This window comes from Diachasma alloeum, unplaced genomic scaffold (genome assembly GCF_001412515.2).
Source record: "Diachasma alloeum isolate Michigan unplaced genomic scaffold, Dall2.0 Dall_scaffold_00176, whole genome shotgun sequence".
Lineage (NCBI taxonomy): Eukaryota > Metazoa > Arthropoda > Insecta > Hymenoptera > Braconidae > Diachasma > Diachasma alloeum.
Genome location: NW_021680342.1, coordinates 205935 through 229405, shown reverse-complemented (window position 1 = coordinate 229405; position 23471 = coordinate 205935). Strand labels below are relative to the sequence as shown.

General features: G+C 40.7%; 1 protein-coding gene across 1 annotated transcript in view; it reads left to right on the top strand.

Annotated features, from left to right (window-relative positions):
• Positions 1-23471, top strand: part of LOC107045379 (zinc finger homeobox protein 4) — a 116726-nt gene that overhangs the window by 42755 nt on the left and 50500 nt on the right. The window contains exon 3 of the mRNA XM_015267683.1: positions 1770-1805. The gene's annotated coding sequence lies outside the window, so the exon portion shown is untranslated. The remainder of the gene's footprint in view (positions 1-1769; positions 1806-23471) is intronic.

Sequence of the window (23471 nt, the reverse complement as noted above, 5' to 3'; positions counted from 1 at the left end):
CGGGGGGGGGGGGGGTGAGTAAAAACTGGACGGCGCCACTTACCCGCTCATAATCGTCCCTTCACACCCCCTCTCACGGGCTTCTCCAACTCCCTTGCGGCTATAGTGCACTTCTACTCGACGTCGCACACAAATTCTCATTTCACCGCACGGATAAGAAATTCCTGCACACTAACCGGGAGTACCACGTGACCGGTTGGCACGTGTTACTCACACAGAGTGGCTCCATGAAATGCCAAAATATAATCGTAATGATAAGAGAGTGGTTAAGGATATCCGGGTGGAATTTTTAAAGTGAAATTTCCACATGGTGTTGGCAAATCATTTTATTTTTTTTTAGTACTCAATGCAATTCAAATTTTGGAAATTGTCACAATTCTGTCAATTATTGTTCTGAATTCTGAATTTATCAAGATTTCATTTGCACACATAGAAAAAAAATCTGGTTTTCTGAACTCTTGTTATTTTAAGAACCTTCAGTACTGGATTCCAGAGCCAAAGTGCCTTGATTTTATTTGAATTCAAATTCATAACATTAAAAATTAAATTATAGTCATTTTCTTCTGTCCTGAAATTCCGGGATTTTTCCTACAAATTTCAGCGAGAAAATCTAAATGAACCAATGGGCTCGATTTTCATCCACATCGTGTTCTCGCTGTCATCCCTTGAATCGTTTGATTCAATTGTCTATCGGTGTTAATACTCGAATTCAATTACAGCCGCTAATTAACGGCTTCACTGTGTTAAGAAATGTTCTTGATGGCTTCGAAATTCAATATTCATTAACTTTCCCTCAGTGGGTCGCGTGTCGTTTAGCTCTCACGTATGCCTACAACCACAAACTTAGACTAAATTGCAGCTAAAAGTTCTACTCCATAAATGCCACAATACAAGTACATAAGTGTACAAAGCGGAAAATAATCGTACGGCTTGATATTGTCACGCGGGTGAAATCGACGAATGGATTTGCACGATGAACTGTGTAAAACTTCTTATTTCGATTATTAGTTTGGACAGTGGACACATGAAGGAGGACAACACTGAGTGAGGGAGAAAATTAAAGGAAGTGAATGCAAGTGGAGTGACGAGACAGAGCGCACCCTCCTTACGTATGCACACCCCATCGAATAATTGCAGTCCATTCTCCTCAAATTATCCCGTAGTTTCCGCGTTGGGAGAAGTATGAAATATAACATAATACTTGGGCTGTACGTATATAGCGTGAGCGGAATGCTCTAACCTCCGTAGCATTTCATTTATGTGGGATAATGGACGTGAAAGTTTCGATTCCATTTATTGTTGTCCCCTCCATCAAGCTATTGTACAAAATTTCCACACGGTCAAATAAGGATTTGCTTCATAAATAAAAACTAATGAAACATCATTAATCTTGTTGTGATTTTTTATTTTACACTGTTTGAAATTTCCGATTGGAATTCTCTATACATTTTTGGTATTATTTAGCAAGTTATGCTTCCAATGAAAAATCAATGTAAACTAAAAATTTCCGTTCAATTAGAAATCAGGAAAATTCAGATATATATTGTTGATTTTTCTATTGATTTGAAAATTACTGGTCAACTATCATAGGATTATTCAACAAATATAAATTAAGTTTGGTGAAAATTAATTTATCACACTTTCCAATCATGAATAACGTAACTCTAAATTCAAATAATATTACCATAAAGTTGATTGTTATTTTCTAAAACCCTTCATCAGATGTCATTTTTTGAATTCTAACAATGTTTTATTCTCCTCTGTTGCAGAAAAAGCCTCCAGTTCTATGCCATCCAACCTCTCCGGTAAGTAACAATAAAATTACTAATAACCCAGCCAAGCCAGCACGAGCAATTTGTATAAATATAAATATTGAATTTAACGATTCTGGAAAATGAGCATTGATGGCGCGAATTATGAGAAAATCTTGCAAGTACTTAAGTCTCGCCAAAGGACTCTCAAACACGCGTTATAAATGCCCATAAAAATTCCAACAAGTCCCAAAGTACCCAGCGAACGCACACACACACCCCCGGAGACGACAAGTTTGATCGGTATGACACCTATCTCTCTCTCCTCGCGTTTTATCTCGCCCCACACAGTGACTGCCGGGGGGACATAACTTGACACGTCGTCGAGTTCAGCCCCAGCTCGTGCTCACGAGACACTCCAGCATATAACACATATGCCGTCATGGTGGTCAAGTATAGACGTGAATGCTCGTGCGACTCCGCCATTGCCGCCGCCGCTGCAGCCGCCGCCGCCGATTACTTACTCCTCTCCGGCGAATTAACGACGAATAACTGGGAGAGAGAGAACCGGTTGTCCCACCGTACGTGGCACGCAGCTAACGACCTTTTCCGTTCCACCCCTCTTTTGCACTTTTTCCTCATTCTTTTCCACTCGGCATTACCATCATATACCAAAGAGGCATGGGCTCTCTCACTTGGGCGATTTAGCTTGGAACGTACGAGCGAGAAATACGACGGGAATTAATGAAAGCACGGGGGTACGACCAAGTCTGATAAAGTGAATCGTCTTTAAACCACTCTATTTGCCTTTACCCTTTTCGAAAAACTTCTTCAACGAGTTACCTGATACCTCGGAGGAGGAAGAAAAAGAATGACTACAACCCAAGTTTTTCTTTATCGTTTGGAATTACGTTGCTCGATATTCCGAGGGTTATGGAAGAGGGTTTACATATATATCGGTACAACGAGCCGATATCACTCCTCCTTCACGACCTGAAAATTGTATCATCATAAAGGCAAAGAGGAAAGTGAAAATTGAATAATGCGAAATGGAATTCTCGGGGGTGGAGTGTGAGATAAATCGATATATCGAACACAGCGCTGGCTAAAAACCGGGGTAAGTCAATTCAGAGAGTTTCTGCGAGGTTCAGGGCTTCGTGGGGTTATGAGTGCCGATCGGGAGTGATTTTTGACATGAATTAGCCGGTAAAATGGGATAATAATAGCTATCGTGGGTAATGCACACATTTCATGAATCGCGGAAGGCATGGTTATTCCAGACTTATTGTTTCACCGACGGAAGTCACTCTTTTATTACGGCCCACTTCCGCTCTCGTCACTTGACACACGGATGTGACGGCTCGCTCTCGATGTCGAGGTACTCTGGTTGCACATGTGCCACGCGCAGGAGTGCTTGATTACATGGGTATTAACTGGTGCAAAATTACCGTTGACTAATCGATTTTTTATGAAGTATTAATTGGTGGTAATTTGTCATGGAAAAATATATGTGAGACTAGTGAGGCTGAATGGACACTTTGGATTTTTATTGAAGAAATGTCAATGGGTGATTCAATTTTCAATTAAATGGGACAATTTCTTTCCCTTTGTGACGAGTCTAGACCAACTACCATGGATAAATTTATTCCTGAATTATGGAGATTAGTCGGACAATTAAATTGGACCTGAAGAATTGTTATTCTAAATTAACAAACGAATGTCTTGTATTTTACCGCATTTTTGCCTTTTTTTTTTCATTTTCAAATCATAAAATATATCAATCTGCAATATTTTCAAGTTTCCATGAATTTCATTTTAAAAAATACGACTGAACTATTAATGACACAGCAAAAAGAAAAAAATGAACCAAATAATTAAACTTCATAATTAATAACGATTCCCCGAATTTTAATCGCGTGTTTTGTCAACCCGAGAGAAATAAAAATATAAATGCCAGTACGTTTATAAACACGCAATATAATTCAGGGGCCGTTGGCATCGCAGGTAATTAGGGAGCGGCGTTAATTCTTCCTGAAGAAACACAAAAAATCAAAAAACTAGAGGGAAAAAAAAATTGGAATAAATACATTTGACAGTCGAGGGAGTTGGAAAAAATGGGGGAGTGATTACATCAACGCAAACGTGTGTCCACACTTGCCACGTACAGCCGAAGGCCGTTGGATTTAGTGGGTGAGGGAGAGAGAGAGAGAGCACCCCGATGAAACAATAAAAAAGCCCACTGCAGCCATAAAATATGTATAAAAGAGTGAGAAAGCGTAATCAGAGTGCGTTTCGCCCGCTTGGGTGATCCTGATTGCGTCCCCCATATTCCGGTAATTATTATAATTGCTCCACCGCGCCCAAACCGACGCTCCTCTGGGCCATTGAAACATTGTAGAAAGCCTTTCAAAACAGAAACATGTGAATGACAAAAGAAAGAAAAAAAACACAAGGCAAATTGTTTATCGATTATCATCGGTACAATTACCCTCCCACGATTTTATATTTTTCAAACATAATTTTCTCTTGTGAAAAGGGGCAGTGCTGGCTCCATTATGTCTCCCTCGATGTGACTGCCAATGACCATAGAAATAGTCAAGAATCGAGGGGTGAGGAGGAATCATCGACAATGATAGTGGGAAAACCCTCGGTACGAAGTTACCTGCAGAACTCAATTCCCTTTATTTTTCATCCCCCGTCGGCTGTCACTCAACCCGCATTTATCGCAAATACCTAACGACAAATAAATTATGTCCACTGGAGTAAAGAGGAAAAAGCCAAGCGCGTCCTCTTGTCCTCACCATTAATTTTGAAATTAATCACCACTGAATTCCGAGGCATAAGCGGAGGCCATTGAACGTGTGGTCTCTGGGTGTATCAGCTTGTCCGCATCCACCTCCAGCCACCATCCCTTACTTCGCCCTTTCCTAACAAGACACATTATAAGTTTTTCCCGGGGGTTAATTCCGTCGGCAATAGCGAACTACCCGCCCTCACTCTCCTCTCTCATTCTTTTCTCAAGGCTTCTCATGTAACCAGCCCTCTCTGTTTCTCTCACTTCGCCTCACACCGAGGTTAGTGGCCGTAAGTACCACCACAACTGAGGCAACCCCATCAGTACCGTCCAGCCCTGAACCAAGAGTGGCTAAGAGTTGGGGCAGAAGCGTCTCTATGGTTAATTAAACGCATAGATCACCCCCACTCGCGCCCCGAGGCGATCCAGGCTAGCCACTTCAACCTTAAAAACCCACCCCCACCCACCCTTAAATTCCCACACTTTCCCACCGACAAACAGTACACATGCTTCTCCCTCAACCTCAGTGTCGTACCCAAAAATACCCATTGCCACTACACTAGAAAAACTGGTGCCTAAAGTTAAGACACTTTTGTCTCCTTTTTTAAGACCTTTGTGTCCCCTAGTTTAAGTTGTTTTTCGTGTCTCAAATTCAGATATAAATACATGCATTCTAGACATTCTATATAGGTAACTTACTCGAGGACTTCTTGTTTCAAACTCATGATGCCTCATTTTTTTTACCAAAAACCACGCTGTCCTCCCTCATCGTGCTTTCACCTCTTTCAATAAATTCAGAACTTTAGTAAATTGGAAAAAAAATTTATAAATCATCTAAATGTCTTGGGATTTCGTATCGTAACGGAGTTAATATCTTGTCGTAGTGCTGCCATTATAAATGTCCAGTATCTGAATAGAAGTTAGCCAGTAGGACACATTTTTGTGTTTAATACCTCAAATTAAAACGTCTTGAAACCCTAGTTTTCACAGTGCACCAGAATTATTTATCCCAACGCATCTGAAATCCTCCAATTCTTTCTTTTTCAACATCCCAAGGTTTAACTTAACGATACATGTTTACAACCGCATCATTCATACCCTCATTTTATCGACTCCACCCGTAAACAACACTCAAATGTATAGGACGCATTGTGGAAGGGTTGGGACACACGCGTACTGCCCAGGCAATAATAATTTAACCGGCTGCAGCTTATAAACGCTCAATATTTTATTTCATCCGCGGAGAATACCGTCAGTTATTCCAAAGACTCCCTTGTATAATACCGTTCACCTCTGCACCGCCCACGTGTCGTTTTTACTGAGAAACTTATAGTGGAGAAAGAATGAGCGAGACGAGTGTATTTGTGAATAAGAGGGAAAGGCTATACCGGTTTCTCATCACGAGAGAAAGAAGGCGTGACCTCAGCGACACGGCTACAACTACTGTCTGTGTTGATTATTGCGGTGGAAAATCAAATTGATTTGTATTTTATTCGAGTTTTAAAACATTATTCGATATCTTCGAATGGGGAAAAATTAGCAAACAAATCAAGTAATCGTGGAGGGAAATTCAGTTTGAGGTCTTTTTGACTCAATATCGAGGAAAAAATGTGAGATAAGTGGTGAATTTTTCTCCGCTTGTTCCAAGAAATTTACTAAACTTCAGGGTAATTTGGTAAATTTATCCGGAGTTGTATGAAAAATTACGCCATCGAATGTGGATGATTTCTCAATGTTTACAATATGAGTACAGTAAATTTTCACATTCATCCATTCCCACATAACGTGTGGACTCTCCCCACAGGGGTTGTGCACTCATAAGGATATCTGAGATGTCACGGCACTGGATTTTCCACACATACTTACATCCACCAAACGAAGACAGGATATTCTTATGAATCGATGAAAGAGGCGGGAGCATGCGCGCAACTATCTTAATAACTCATACGATATACCACCCCCTTCCACCCAACTGTCCTTCTCCGGCGGCCCCCTTATATATGCTCCTTGGGCAGCAGCTCGTGAAGACTTCTTCCGCAATATGCATGGAGTATACGAGACGACAGTATCACCACCCCCCGACATTCCACGCATATCTTTTCAGGCCATCCTCTCCCGTTCTCCTTCCCCCGTATCCTGCTCATATTGTCCATTTTCAGGGAGACTCAACACCTGACACCCGACATCTCGATAAAAAACCTCGTTTTTTAATTAAACCCAACACGGAGAAGAAAGTTGGAGAAACATTACCAAACAAGTCAAGTAATCGGGGAGCTGAATCCATTTCTAGATTTTTTTCATCCTATAATGGGGCAATGACTCGGAAAAATTGATTAAACCTGAGGGTAACTAGTGCCGAATTTACCATTTATGCCGTCAGAAATTACCCCATGAACGTGCATAATTGGTCAGCTTTGCGTAATCACTCATATATATGGATAGAAATTTTTCTGCAACGGAGAATGATTTTTTTACCGAAGTCAGAAAAAAATACCCTGCCGGTGCGAGAAATTTTACTTTACAGGGAACAGGTAATTCTGGCATCCATACATGTCTTTTTTTACCGAGCGAATCGCAAGATATCTACCGGAAAAAATATTTTTTATTCAATTACAATTTCGCTCCACAATTATATTCCGTATGGTAAAATTGGTCGCGATTTTCTAGACAATTTTTATCCAACTCTTCCCTCCGTAAAGAGCTACTCACCAATTTTTCGTAGCAGCAGGTGAATTGGATTCTGCCGGGTAATTAATTCCCCTGGGATTGCAATTTTCGGCGGCGCATGTGGACTATTGCATTCAACAAATCTCTCGGTCGAATCTCCTTCACCGCTGGGCTCCTTCGACCCAAATGTGTAAATATATATACGAAGTTTGCGCCACATACACAGGTATCAAACTGAGTGCGAACAAATTAGCTCCCTATTTGAAACAACTTCTTGGAATAGCCGTTACTCACCCAGTGGAGCGGGTTTGTTGGTTGAGAGAGAGATTGTAAAATGTGAATCGATGCCAACGGCGGGGGGAGCAGAAGACAGTGCAAAGGGTTGGGACTGCTGGACTGTAAAAAAGAAAGTATCGAGAAATACAAAAATAAGAATTTCGTATTTTTTGCCTGACGAGAGAGCGGGACGGGAGGGGAATAAGAGGTTCGTTGAAGGCGTGTTAAACGCACCGTTGGATATTTATACTCGACTCCTCGCGCCTTTTTGTCGTCTCCTCTCTCCTCATCCTCGGCTATCTCCTTGATTGCCCGGTCTTAATTAATTCCTCAGGGTTTATCTTCGTTTTTCTCAGATGGGATCGTAGTCTCTCGGACTGCTCTCACCCGTGGGACACGACCAAACGACGGGGTCTACGGTTCAAAGAACGCGCCAGGTTAAACCTTCATCGAGGTTCTCTCTCCGCCTCGTTTATTTATTCTCTTAATTTTTGATTCGAAATCGTAAAGTACAATGGAAATGCCCGGGAGATACGGAGCGTTTTAACAAACTGGGTAAAATGAAAAATCCATTATTCAGGGTTGAGAGGATTAATCAATGGTCGAGAGAGACGAGAGTGGTCAAAACAGTAATGACGAATTATTTATTCATGGGGAGAGGGGATACGCTATTGGAGGAAAATATCATGGACTGTTGACTAATAATTTTTAACAGGAAATCCCTCAAAATTTCAGCGGAACGATAATATGATAAGAATTTCTAAAATATGTAAATATTGTCTAATTCTCTCGCGAAATAAACTTCGTTTGAATCCCCCGGGTTTCCATTGAGTGTTCAGCCTCGACACGGGTACGTGTATCAGGTATAAAGTACTATGGGGGTATATACGATACAAATACAGAAGCGTCATTGCATATGCGTGCTAGACACCCACGCGTCACCTCCAGTCTCTTTCCCTTTCTCACTGGCTGTGGCATAGACGCCATAAAGAAAGGTAGGTCACGGTCAGGGTCTCTCCAGCTTCACCTAGTCCCTCGGCTTCTGGGTGCACGTCACATCACTCACAGAATATCCCCTTTCCTCACCTACTATCACTTAAAGGAAAAAAATAACACGTACATTGATAAGAAAGACTTTCGTCAAGACATTTCGTACTTTTTCAAAAGAAAATTAAATGGTTTTTACATGAAAATATTCTGGATTTGAGACTAAAAAACTATTGTATAAATTGATTCAACTAGACTTGGTTTCAGAAATCACATTTATAAACAAATTATCCTCTTCTTTGTGACAATTACAAAATCTCTTGATGAAAGTTTTTTTTCTCAATGCACGATATTTTTTTTTTCATGTCAATTTTTGAGTCATGAGTTTCTTGACACAAGTGAAGACGTCCTTCTCAAAAAACTTTTTTTTCTCTCAGTGTAGAGATTTCGAGATCGATGACACGCGATAATGAAATAGACACGAGAGATTTTAACATATTCAAGCGTGAAGAATTTAAACGAGTATTAGATTGAGCAATTTAATTTCATTGGAGGTATTCAGGGGAATCCCAGTTGGAATTCTCGAATGATCATTCTTCAATCGGCACGTTCTGTTAATTTTAATCGTTGCACATACAAACGGCTTTCACGGGAATTAGAAGAGGGGTTCGAGCTCGTAAATGGCCCCAAGTCCAGTACCAATGACCAATGTTGCTCGGGATCCAACTGCTTGATACACTCGGCACGATCGAATGAATCAACAGAGACAATTAATAGATACGAGTCTAGACCCCCCTCCTTGGAAGCTGCACTCGGACATTTACGTGGATGAACACTTGAGTTGGTCATCAATGAATGGAATAAAAGTCCAGCGATATTTATATGTGGGCTTTAGAGGGTAATAAAGAATTTAATAACGGTTGTATGAAAATTCTTACAGGCCCAAGTGTGGAATTAAAGATAAGAATTCAACATTTAGAATAATATATTCCGTGTACATGCATTTATGGAATCGTTAAGGTGCATAGAGGAGAGACGAGTGAATAATGAAAGTGTCATTTTTTCAAAATAAATTTTGATAATTAATGATTTTTCTGGGTGGAGAATTTATTCATAGTTATTGAGGCTTCGTACGAGATGTTTCCATAAAATGCAGGAAATCTTTTTTTTTTACGGATACAAGTGGAGGATTAGAGATAAGTACATTACCTCGGAGATAACGTATTTTATTTGTGTGCATTCTCAGGACTTTTTGAGATAAAACGATAGAGACGATCAATTATGTATTCTATAAATTCTAGAATGAGAGTTTGGGAATGTTGTTGACACATAAAAATTCCTTTATCGTGCTTTCCAATACACGAGCGTCGATGTATAATTTTAATCTCACCAGCTTGAGAGAGAGAAACTCAATAAATTTCTGATAATTAGCCTTTTCTTGAGAGTATCATTTACGAAATCACAACGTCAAGATGAATTGAACAAGGGGATTAGGCACAAGTGAGCGGTGACGAAATCTCTGTTCACTTAACGAGGCTAGAGGGTTCAACCCTTCCCCTTGCGGTGGCGTTTTCATCATTTGCACAACCCTCCGACAATATTTAAGGCATGTTTCAAGGATAATTAAATGGGCAGAGGGTTAAGGACTCCTGTCTCAGGCATACGGGAATCCTCTCAGTTCCCCCTCCACCTAGGCCCCCCAGTACGCACTCCCCCGCGTAAATTATCACATTCAACCCGTTCTGTCCTCCCCTCGCGGTAATAATGTACTTTTCATTAGCTTCAACTGTCCTCATTTTCATACCCCACCCCCGTCAGTATTTCGTTTACCCCTTTTAAAGCCCGGCAGATTCATCCCCGAATATTCATCACTTTCAACTCAACCCTTTCCCTCTGGCAGTATGAATCGCCCTTTTCGCCTTTTATCTTTTAGTCGGGTATTCAACAGGTTTTAATTGTTTCACAAAAATGCTTTGATGGTTTCATTTCATGGCTTTTTAATTAATCTCAATTGGTTTGTGAATGTATGCTGAATTCATTTTATGAGATGTTTTATTCTGTTTTTTTCCTTTTTGTAATTTGCTTGTTCAATACAATTAATGTCATATATATTTGTGAGGAGATTAAACTCAATAATTCATAATTTTATTTACCTTCATTTTTTGATAATTTTATGAAAAATTTGATGAAAAATGTAAATTTTAATTCAAATATTCATTGAAAAATCCGGAATTCTCGATGATTTTTTTTTCAAACAAGATTTCCAATTTTCCTTGCAATTTTTTTTAAATTTAAAATCTCATTAGTTTTTCCCCTAAATAAAATTTAAGCAACATTCAACAACATTCAACTCTGATATTTTCACTGCAGTTGACCCCATTAGATTGATTGCCAATTTTCCAAACACAATATAGAACTCTCCTCGCCACCTTCAACAGCAATCACCAAATAAAAGCCAACTGTCAGCCTAAATTCCCTTGCAAACCCCAAAGCACCAAAAAACCCAGCAAAGAGACTCTTCCTCAACCCCATAACTCTTCAGTCCCCGCGGCTTTTGAGTCTCACCGAGTGCTAACCCTTTAGCTTTGCATCTCACCTGTTGCTTCCGCCCTCTCAACACCTCCCCCATCCACAGGCACACTCCACGGGCTAATTAAAGAGTCAGACAGTGGCCTCGGCTCAGTGTTTAATAGTCCACCCACCCATCGGCCCGTGCCAGTTCATACTCCGGTGTTATCCCTCTCTCGCCCCGTCGCCCTCCATTTAATTTCCCTCTCTCGTTCCTCTCGGTTTCACAAGCTCAAAATTAATTAGCCGCTGTTAACCAGCTCGACGGGGTGATGCCAGAGAGACGAAGGGGGTTGTAAGTACGACCACGGCGACATCGGGACGCTGGCGACTCATTTAGGGGATGTTTATTTTAATTTAAATCCAACGAGAGGTCGTTCCAACAGACGAGAAGCACTCGTCCACTAGCGGTGACTTTTTATTACTTAATTAACTTATTCTTCTGCTTCCTCCCTTGTTCTTATTCTTAATTTATCCAATAGCCCAACCACTTTGGCTATGTCCTCGGGGATAAGAGCCTTCAACGTTGACCCCTCGACTCCTTTATTATTGGACCCCCTGGCTCTGCCTTTTTAGTTTTTCACCAGAATTATTCCTTCCTTTTTTCATTATTACTTTCCTCTCTTCTCGCGCTTTTAAATAAAAGCATGTTACAGGGAAGGCGCCTTGTATTATGTATCATAGTGTGTACGTTACCAAGATGAACCCCCCTTCCTGTCGCGCAATTATTTTCTCGTTATTTACCTCGCGAACGACCGGCGCGACGTCTAATTATCGCTGTGCAAAATAATCGGTACCGCCACCCCTGTTATTAACTCGGCACCGAATACCCATTGGTGCATTCTACACACTCCTCAGGTCTCTCTCCTCTCTCCTCGTCCCGGCGACGCGAAAAATTTAACGTGTGGAGAATGGAGAGATGAAGATGTGTGTGTATATATATGGAGGTGAATCGGTTCTCGCGAAATCGCTCAGGGCTCTGCATTTCTGCACGAGATCGAGTCCCCCGTGAGCCTGTGCCATAAAATCTCACGATGATGTGGCATATGCCATGTTTTGTTTCAACAGTGGGAAACCAATTATGTGGGCTGATAATTTTATCAAGTTTGAACTAGTGCAATTAATGAATCCCATCCTCTTCAAATTCAAGAAATTGTCCATATCCTAATGGGGTTAATGTCTTGTTCTTAGACGAAAACAACGTATTATTTTAAGACATTCACGTCATTTCATTTCTTGAGTACACTGGTCTGCACAGTCCGAGGTCTTGATGATTTTTTAAATGTTAATTTTATTCCACGATGTTTAGTAATTACTTACTCATCCCACTGCGGCTCATTCTGCCTCAATTAATTTTCCACGGAGAGAGAAAATGGTAAGGATATTTTTACGAGAGCCTGGGCGGTGAAATTAAAAAGTCACTCGGTGGTGGAGGACTCGTGGATTATTTAGTTATGGTGCCTGCGGGATGAAAAAAGAAAAACTAAATAATGAAAGACCGTGAGCTGGAAAATGAGGAGGATGAAACAAAGTATAAAAAAGGGAGTAAAAATCCGCGCCTCATCCGGTGTGCAATTAGCCATTGTATAATTATCTCTCCGGGTTCTATTAGTCCGATCCGTCCGGCTCTTCTTCTCCGTGAAAAAAGGAGAAAAAACGATGAAGAGGTAGCCACTGTGGGGGTGGATATCGAAACAAAGTAATTCCATTACGTGAGAAAACTTTTGCCCCATTTATTTCAATCTTCGTTCGGGTCGAAAGGGGAAAAGTGGTGGGGAAAAATGATAATAAAAAAAATGAGTCAGATGAAAGAAAAAGGAGGGCATTGAGGGGGGGGGGGGGGAACGAGGTGGAAAAATAAGAGTTTCCTTCCCTCATTGAAATCCGGTGATGATAATATTTGCCAGCAATTAATGGCAATCGTAAATTGGAGCCCTCGAAGAGGGTTGGGAAATATAAAGAGAGATAACTGGGATTTCCTCCCCCTCCCCCACCCCCTGTTTTTTTTTCAAATGCAGACTTTTGGCTGTGGTAAGAGGATCACAATGAGTGCAAACAATGGAGTTGAAAAAAAATAGAACTGAAATGAATACGAACAGCGGAGGAGCGAAAAAAAAATGGACGAGCGTGTCTTTTGTCTCGCAGGACATTCGCTCCGTGAATTTTCTCCTTCCTACCACGCTTAACCTCTCTCGAGATCTTTTCCACTTGGTTTTTTTATATACATTCTCACCAGCTCTTTGATAATTATCCATAACCGTGCGGGCTCCTCTCTTGGTTTGGGCCAAGTCGCTCTTAATCTCTCCGCTGTTTCTTTCATGAAAAGCCCCCGGATGGTTGTCCCGAGTGAATGCCCAAGCCTGGCAAAATAATATTTTATACCCAACAATGAGGAGAGGAGAGAGGCGAGGAACGTGGCCACGACCTCCGCCTTGGTGATTGTTATCAGGGTAGACGTCACTGCTGGTCGACGGATTATAAAGGTTTCGAGAAACTGTTTTTCTTATCGTGCTACTTATATACATCTTGGAGAGATTGTTAATTCTGCTTTGTTAGGATAGTGTGTCAAGAGGAAAGAAACAAATAATTAAATTTCAAATTTTACGAAAAATTCAATGGAAGCACAAATTTTTTAACAGCAGTAAAAAGATAATTTTTCAATTATTTCAAGATTCAAGAAGATATTTATTTGAACTTTCCGGATTCTCATCAATTTTTATGGAATAATTTAATTGAAATTTGCATTTTTTCATTAAAATCTGAATTTTTAACGATAAAATTCCTCGGGACTCCAGTGAAATTGTCATTCAATAAATTTTTTTTATCAGTGTACAGATAATTCAATCACTTGATTCTCATCTCACCATCAATTTTAGTAACTCATCAGTTCATCAGAAAACATATCTAACCCCAAATACAGACCAACGACCTTTCTCACATTCGAAGCCCCCATAGCCCACCTCAAATCACGAGTGACACTTTATCATCCTAAATCTACGCAGTCATTCCAATCAACGAGATCGAGGCCCACTTCATTAGACATCCATTCGAGGCGCCCCGAAAAACCGAGCAGACGTGTCCGCCCCCCCATTTCCCCCCCAGCCCATACATATCCGCGAGAAGAAATAAATCATATTTTATCGACGTTCAGTCGTACCGCCGTAACAAAACGATGCCAAAGTGACACCTATCGATCATAATCCCGCGAATAAATCCTCTAAACTCCCCAGCAATTTACCAAAGTACTTATAATTCCCGAACCGCGACCTTCTCTAATCACTCAACGCCTTTATCAGTGGAATCTCAACGCGTCAGTCGTTGATCTACGACTCGACTTATCTTACTCTCAAATCACTTTCGTTTATTTATTTTCCTCCTATACCCGCATATCCATTTCCAACCCGAGTACATTCATCTCCCGGCACCCCTTCCCCAAACCACTCGTTTTATTTTTCCACCGAAGAGGCGTTTATTAATTTCCCATCGTAACATATGAAACAACAGCCGAAAAGCATCACTTTATCCCTCTCGTTTAGCCAGAAATTTTACTCTCGTCTTTTTCAAAGGGTCACGGGTGTCACGTGAGAATGAGGCGCACGGAGAAGCGGCTCACCGCGCGCGCAGTTGGTTTAAGTGCAATTAATCTTCGTTAAGTGAGCGAGCATGCGAGCCAACCCCTCTCCTCACCTCTCCTACACCAACATTCGCAAGTTTCCTTCATATTCCGATGCTGGACGTCATAGATCGCGGTGCAGCAGCTATACTATACTGATGCCGCTGTGGCTAGGCAAGTTTGCACCATTGTGGCCTAACTCTTATACCTTCTGCGGTTAATTTTTTTTATTTTTATTTATCACAATTCATTTTTTAGCATATTTAATTGTACAGTTGGAAATTTCTTGAAATTCGGTTAAAAACGAAGTCGTTTATGGAATTTCTCAATCCTTTGGAAATTCAAGAAGATTGAACTTTTATGTTAAATAATCACTGATGATTCAATGACAAGTTGAATTTTAGAATTTATTCAACGTGCTATTCAAGAACATTTTCCATATCACGACATGAAAAAAAATGAAAACAGGAAAAATTAATCCATCAATTAAATCCTTCGAATGAATAGAAAAGTGGAACAAATCCACAATCTTTGCAAAATGATGGACTGAATAGTTGCCCTGTTATTACAAAAATCTATGCACGAAGAAGAATTGCAGTTACAATATAAGGCATTTAGTTATGCCAAAGGCGTGTATGATGGTCGTATACGACACGGGGGGAGAATCCTGATTAAATCTGAGTAATTAAGGGAGTTAACCTCGCCTTAACTTGACTTAACGCAGTCACGCCCGCTTGCCCACCCCTTTTCGTTTACACCGTTTACGCGCGCTTTAACATTGTTTTCCAAAGACGTATTATAATTTCCCTCGGCTTTTTCTCTTCACATTAACCGAGCACATCGCTTCATCATCGCCTCCTCCCTCTCGCTCTTCGTCACCTCATCGCACATAACTCACAAAGAATCCCCACTACCTACCTCACACCAGCGCGCACTCTGTCTTGGGTATTCTGTTGGTTAATTACGGGCGCAATTTGTTATGTAAATGAAACGACCGGTGAAAAGTGCCTGAGTCCCGGGCATTACGTGTGTATATGAAACGTTATAACGTTTAGAGTGAGTATCAAGCATTGAGAAGCTGACCGGTACAAGTGAAAGAGGGAATATATTTTCTGGAGTGGTAAGGGCCCCGAAGGTGCGGCGCATAATTAGCCTCTGCCCACGCATGGAAAAATAACCGAGCCGGAGTGATGTTGTACTGCATTGTATGGTTGCGCGTCTCCTCGGCTTATAGTTCTGTATATATATCGCTTGGGATGAGGTCGTGGAGGGGGATGTAATAGAGCCGTGGGCGGTGATACATGGGAAAGCCGAGCAGCGATATAAACTCGCGTTCAACTTATGCCAACTCTCTGATTCTACTGTTTCAATGTAGCACATGTAATTGTCAGGGGTTTCGGGAAAAAATTGGCATTTGGGAGGCATTCTCGATAACACACGATCATGTCTTCCTTTTTTGTCATTTACATACCAATGAACCGTTTTTTATTTATAAATAAATTGTTTTTTGCTTTCTCACATTTTAGGTCAAAAACCAAACAAATGAACCATTAAGCAAGAGTGAATGTAGCACGTGTAATTGTCGGGGTTTTTCGGGGACAAATGGGAATTTGAGAGAAATTTTATTGTACGTCATTGGAGAATTTTGTAGGAATTGATAAGAGGATTTTTATAGCAGATGAATGAAGATATTTTCAAGTGAAATGTCAATGCACATTCATTTTACATTTTGATATTGTGATGATGATCATTTTTGGATGTTGGATTATCACGAAAGGAATTTTAAAATTTAAGATCTTTTTGAAATTTTCACATTTATTGTATTTAGTACTTGGTAGATCCTGTAAGTATAATTGTCCTAGAAAATTAATGGAAACTGTAAATTTGAAGCCAGTGAATATCTTCTTGTAAATTAATTAAGATTTTTTGCTGCATCAAACAATTTTTTTGAATATTCAACGTAAATTTAATAATTTTGACTAATTATATCACAAATTCTATCTTCAAACACAACATTAGAAATTATCATTTAACTATATCAATCAAAGTGCAATTAATTCTATAAAATTGCAAAAAATTGCATTAATGTCATTCTCTAATCAAGCCCACATGGGTAATTTATTTAGTACCACCGGAAGTGATTGTCCGACACATTTTGTACGTTAAACTGGTGCACCACATGAACCTCTGGAAGTAAAAATTGAACTGTTTGAACATCACTCCTCTATTCAATCACCTGTCAAAACAACTCCTCAACGCGTTATTCATTACATTGTATATGCAACTTCCACTGTTGAAAGTGATTTTTTAATTCTCCATTCTTTCTGTGTATAATGCTCACCAGTGAGAGTGTGTGTAAGCGTTCAATCTCGTAACGATTGCACAAATGACTGGACGCATGAGTTCCCTCAGCATTCGAGCGATACTGTAGAGATGCATATATGTAAGCCCCTGAGACTCGCCTAATTAGCCCGTGTTGCTATTTCCGTTGCGTGACGTCACGTGAGCTCGTTTGCCTGGCTGTGGGCCAGCTTTTCCGCCGAACTATAAACCATATTCGCACCCACGCAACACAATTAGCCCACACCATGTGGATATGCATGTGGTATATGAAGAGCATGACCCCTTCAACTCAAATTGTTGTATCTGCATGCACAAATGAAGATAATTCATACCCTAGTGCAATGTATTATATATTTTCATTTCCAATCGTTCGTCATTAGTTTTTAGACAACATTGTTTTCATTTGTTTTAGGGGAAAATTCGATTAAAGTGCAATAGAAAAAAAAAATTTTAAATTTCACTGAAAATTGAATGACGTTTCAAAATTTTGAGCAGCAAAAAGAGGATAATTTCCCAGTTTACCGGAATATTCAATGAAAACATGAACATTTAGTACCAAATTGTACGCAATTTTCAATTTATTGAACTTATCACTGAATTTTTCACCTCAAATTGAGGAATCATTTCCAAGAACTTCCGTGCATGGAGCCCAATATTTAAGTGTAATCAGGCTAAATCGCCCCAAGACTCCCTCAATATTTGTTTCGTTAACGCAGCAACAGCCGCATTATCAATTCCCAGATTTGTTTGCGACAATGGATAGTCTCTGCCCAGCAAAAACCACCCAATGTGTACGTTTTTACTTAAAGGATAAGCTCCGGTGTCTTAAGAACCTCGCCTTGAGATCGTAAAGCGTTTCCCCCCCCCCTCTCCCTAGCTCCTCGAAAACGGAACGAAGAGACAGGGGTGCGCCAGGAAGGCTACCCCCGTGGAATCAGTCCCCAGCAGTCTAAGAAATCAAACCAGCCGTGATAGAGACCAGTAGACGGCTCGACGTCCGCGCGCCACGCGGCTAGTTGTAGCGTGATGAAACTCCATCGAGACAATCTTGCAGAACAACCCAACGACGCACACAATCTATCTCTCTTCATTCTAGATTCCCTCAATCTCTCTCTCTATTTTCTTTCACCCAAGTTCACTCTCCTCCAGACGTGGAGATCGATCGCATGGTGGAAAGAAGAAACGAGTGAAAAAAAAAATGTGTCGAAACCAGTCACTTTCATCCCCCATTTTATATTCTTCTTGATGCGTCGTTCACTTCAATCCAACGGGGGGTGGAGGGGGCTCACTACCGGGGGCTTTTAAAATATTCTCCGAAACTTTCTCAGTACGCGTGAAACTCTCTTAAAAACTATTCTCCCAATTTTTTATTTTTCATCATAAATAGAATGAACTTTGAAAATGCCGGAAATTAAGGTGCAAAGAGTCGTTGAATTCCCTTTTTTGACGGTCCTGATCAAACGTCTACCATCGTTTGAAAAGCGTGAATTGAGGTACTGAGGGTTTTAAAGGACTCGTACGGCCTCCTAAGGGAAGAAGAAAAGTTGAGGGAGGTTGAGGTAAAGTGCGGGAGGGGGAGACGAGAGAAAGACAGAGAAAGTGGGTGGCTGGGGAGGAAGTGAGTATTGATTCAGATTCAGCTAGTTAGCTATGCTCGGAGCTGCCACGTTCTTCTTGCGCAGAGCCATCCCCTTTTCTTCTTGTTCCTTGTTCTCAAACTCCTCTATCTCGCTCCCTCTCTCCTCTTACGTCTCACCTCTCTCTACTCTTGACGACGTGTACAAGGATTGGGCATGTGTGGGATGTAGGGTTGGGATATGGAAAACTGCTGAGAATACGTGTGTACGTAGTCCGGGGCTGGTTTTCCCCATTTTTTTTTACTCCTCGTCTCTCTTCTTTTTCGCGGAGGTGTAACAGAGGGGACTTCGTAGGAGGTGACAACCCTCTCTGCCGAACTCTCTTTGTAGACCCGGGCTTTTTCTATCCTTCGACTCCACTGTTACCTCCACCTCATCACATTCAGCCTCTCTCACTCCGGCATCCAGTGCCACACGACACACTCTTTTCTCTTTCCCCGTGTCAACGTTATTTCGTTGGGATACAGCCCGCCGGTCTCTCGCGCGTATTTTATTTACGCTGAGACGAAGCGAAATATGTTACCAAATGCATAACATATTGAATCGGTGAAAAAAAGGACAATTTCAGGGTTTTTGCCTTCTCCATGGTTTATTTATTCACGTCGAATTTATGACAATTTCATCATCGTGTTGTGCTGTGTATGCTCTACAATTGTCAAACAAATTAAGAAATATCGGAGTGAAATTTCAATGGACATTCATTTTTCATTCTGATGTCATCATGATGATTATTTTTCTCAAGAATTTTGTATTTATTTAGAATACAAGTCTATGCGCAGTTTGATTATCACCAGAGAATTATAAAATTGCTGGTAAATAAATTTTACTGCCTTAAAAAAAATCAAATAAGTTGTAAACATAAGTTGTAGTTTATTTATTCACGTCAAATTCATGACAATTTCTTCATCTCGTGTTGTGTTGTGTACTCAGCAATTTTCATTTCTCTCGTTCTATCTGGAATTTAAGAACGTTCGGAATAAAGTATGAGTATAATTGGATGACAAAGTTTCTTACATTAATGCATGCAAATGTCTATTTCAGTGGGCACGAATTTTTTTCGGGGGAAAAAGAGGAGATACGAATAGAATGTCAAAGTTGGGATGTCTATATCCCAATGGTTCATAGATGTGACGTTAGGAGGGGAGAATTGAAGGGGTAGATATATATGCCCACCACCGCAGAGTCGGTGTACTCCACCCGCGTCTCCATCTTGCGGATTTTTCTCCAACCGGGGAGAAGCGTCCCGACGCCTTAGTGGCTAATAACCCCAGCTGAGAGACTCCCGCCAAAGTTTCTTATTTTCCCGGAATTCAATGGCGACATTCTCACCCCCAAAAATACAAAGCAAAAGCACAACGAGTGAAGGGAGGGAAAAGGAGAATTCATGAGACAATGTATTGTGCATTTGGTACATGAGACACGAGAGCTAAAAAAAACATGCGATTGGAAAAAAAAATCGGGAGGAATAAATAGAGAGAGCACGCAAGACCGCATGCAGATTCATTGGAGGAAAATTTCAAGGTATATGTATAAGCAAAGAGAAGGAGCGCGAACCCCTCGCCAAAGCCAGAGCGCGTTCTTTATTGGAATATTTATGGGGGCCAGGTACGAGACGAATTTTTATCGATCTGTTGTGTCGCGTCCAACGATATGCCTTCGGACCAGTGCGATATATCCCCGTGGAGAAATGGAGATATTTATTCATAAGATTGAAGCGTTCGAGCATATAAAGTCGCCGGTATCACCGGGCAGGCTGTCGCGTCACTCGGCATTTACCGTCTTGATCGTTTGCTCCTGTGAGTCCACCCCTTTTTCTACCCTATCCCCTTCCACCTTAAGTTCATTCCAACAAACCAAATGCCGAAGTAAACGGAATGAAGAGCCGAAGTGTTATGGGTCGTGGTCAATAAATATGTACATGAGTTTGGGGGGGAGAAAAATGAATAATAAAACTTGTCCAGAAGATATGGGCGAAGATGGATGAATAAAATGCTCCAGCATTCAGCTGAAATTCTCATTATATTCCTCGTTTTCACCTCACATGACACACTGTTGGAAAACAAATGGAATGTTATGGTGAATTTAGTAGTAATTGTAGGCAGAGCGAAATTGGATTTTGAAATAAATGAACTGAATTCACAGTTTCCATTGATTACGTCATTGAATTGTGAATTTTCATCGACACAATTGCCTGGAATGCCAGTGCAACTGTCCTAAATATTTAACAAAGAGAGTAAGGTTTTTTTCCACTTTTCTCTGCATGTGAATTCCAAAACTTGAATAAAATGAAAAACCTCATGAGAATAAAGTGGATCGTATGAGCATTTGAATGATTGTTTTGCCCATGAAATTGTTGAAAAAACATTTCACATCCAGAGGAAATGGACTCTCATTACTCTTTCTGTTTTCCGGCGGACCCCCTCATTCATTAGTTCCTCGCCTCCCCTTAATATCCCAACCTGACCATCCCCAATCCACATCTGGAAGCCCTTCCCAAGGTGTTATTAAAAATTAGGGCTGAGGATATTTGGGTAGAACGTTGCAAGTCACTGACGTTGAGTGACTGTGTTCCTCGAGGCGACCTCAACAGAGGTGGCTGGCGTAATTAAAAAATTACAGAGTCGGCCTTCCCGCTGTATCCTCGCTCGTTAGGCCCCGCGGGAGTGGCGCCCCGAGCTTTTTCTCTCCACTCACGGCGCCAGGAAATGAGAGAGGCGCCGTGTCCATTGCTCCATCATTTTTTCCACCTAACCGACTCCAATTTCGTCTATGAGGCCTCATGAAAAATTAAAGAAACAACCGGTCAACTAGACGAAAAATCCCATGAACCTCAAACATTTTCCCCTTTCGCTATTGGATCGGTCACTACTGACTGGGGAAAAATCGTAATGACACAACGATGATGGCTCATCGAATATGCAAGACAGTCATCGAGTGGTAGAACGTTTTATTAAATGACAGGTTTCAATACTCAGTGCCGCTAGTGGCGAGTTGAAAAATAACGGAGGGAAAGATAGTGAAGGAAAAAATATGGAATATGCGTGCTGCAAAGCCGCGACGGCACACACACACACACACACAGCACGAGAACTTTAATACGCCCTGTGCATAAACCTGGGATAGATATTAAATCGACTTTGGATATACAAAGGGGAAAGGAAAAAAGAGATGCGTATTTTTCGTCTCTCTCTCCCTGGACACGAAATGCAAAAAAAGGGTCTGCATAAATGCATGACGTATAGTGGAAATCGCGCTTAATAACACTCAATGGCGGGCATGCAAACGGCCGCATGATACGCGACGATGATAACAGGGGGTAGGGACTGAGTTTTTCACCTGAAACACTTTTCATCCTCAATTTGTTGAAAATAAAGTAGATAAACTGGCCAAAGTAACAGTTCAAAGTGTCGACGAATCATCGCCGGGGTGATGTCATCTGAAGAACTTTCAAAATATCGGTTTAAGTATCATGAAGCGTACAATAAATGTGCGAACGTTGAAAATTTCAATCTCAGGGGGGAATTTCATAAAAATTTCGAATTATTAACTAGGATGACAATTTTTATTAAATTTTACGCTCCATGTGAATTTTAAAATCTGAAAAAATAATGAAATTTCAAATATTACACAGAAAATTATTTTCACGTGAAACCCCTTCTACACCCAATTTGTTAAATTAAACATAGTGAATAAACTTGCGAAACTGCCGTTTAACAATATCGGCGAATTACCCCCGGGGGGATGTCACCTGCAGAACTTTAAAAATACCAGTTTGAGTATCATAAACCGGGCGGTAAACATGCGAACATTAAAATTTTTGTTTTTGTTCTCAAGAAATGTCAATTTTAAGGGAAATTCTCACTTTGAAAGTCGTTGTTGACGACATTAATGTGGATTGATGCGAGAGGGGGGTTAATGTTGTACACTTTGAAAATATTAAATGGCAGAAAAAACATCGGAGATAATGATGCGCGCTTGAAGGCCTATCTGCGCCAATGCAGTAATGCAGTTTAGGGAGCTCGTATGCATGAACTTGGTGTGTGCAAAGAACAAATACCAAGCGCTCCGTTATATTAGCATTTAGTAATTACGTTATCGACCGGATCGGCCTGTACCTCTGGCATATCGCGCTTGTATCTACGTAACGTCCTTCGCGCCTTTCCCGGCACGCGAGCAGCCCCGGAGAGACGATATATCGTTTGGAGAAACCTCGGTGAATCGTCCCGAGGTTTTTCGAATTTTTTTTCAAGGCATGTTCACTTCATGATCGAGTGACACCATGATTTCGAAATGAAGTCATTTTACGTCATTATAGCGTTGATTTCAGGAATGTCGTCGAAATGTCATGGACAATTGACTGGAAACTTCCAGGAGAGAGACATAGAATTCAATTTAGAAAGAACAATATAATTAAATTTCAGTTTTAACTGCAGAAGTTCAGTTTTTAATCAATTGATATTTCAAGTATACCTGAAATTTCCTGCTTCCTATGAATTTTTATTGAATAATTACACGGAAATTGTGAGTTTCCATTGATTATTTTCGAAAATTTTTTAATTTTTCTATTGCATTAGAAAACTAAAATTACATGAATATTTCCGGACAAATTCATCGACTTTGATTGTTTTCTGTGATTTCCGATGATTTCAGCATAATTTCGGAGAGAATTCAGGAGCGAGCTTCTTGGATTTTTTACAGACTTTTGTTCTTGATTTAGGATACACTTCACACCTCGAGAGAGTTCAGTTCTGTCTTCAACTGTCAAGTGTTTTGTTCGCAATTATACGCCCTGTAGCTAGACGAAACCCAAATGTTCCACCCCCCCCTCCCTCCAT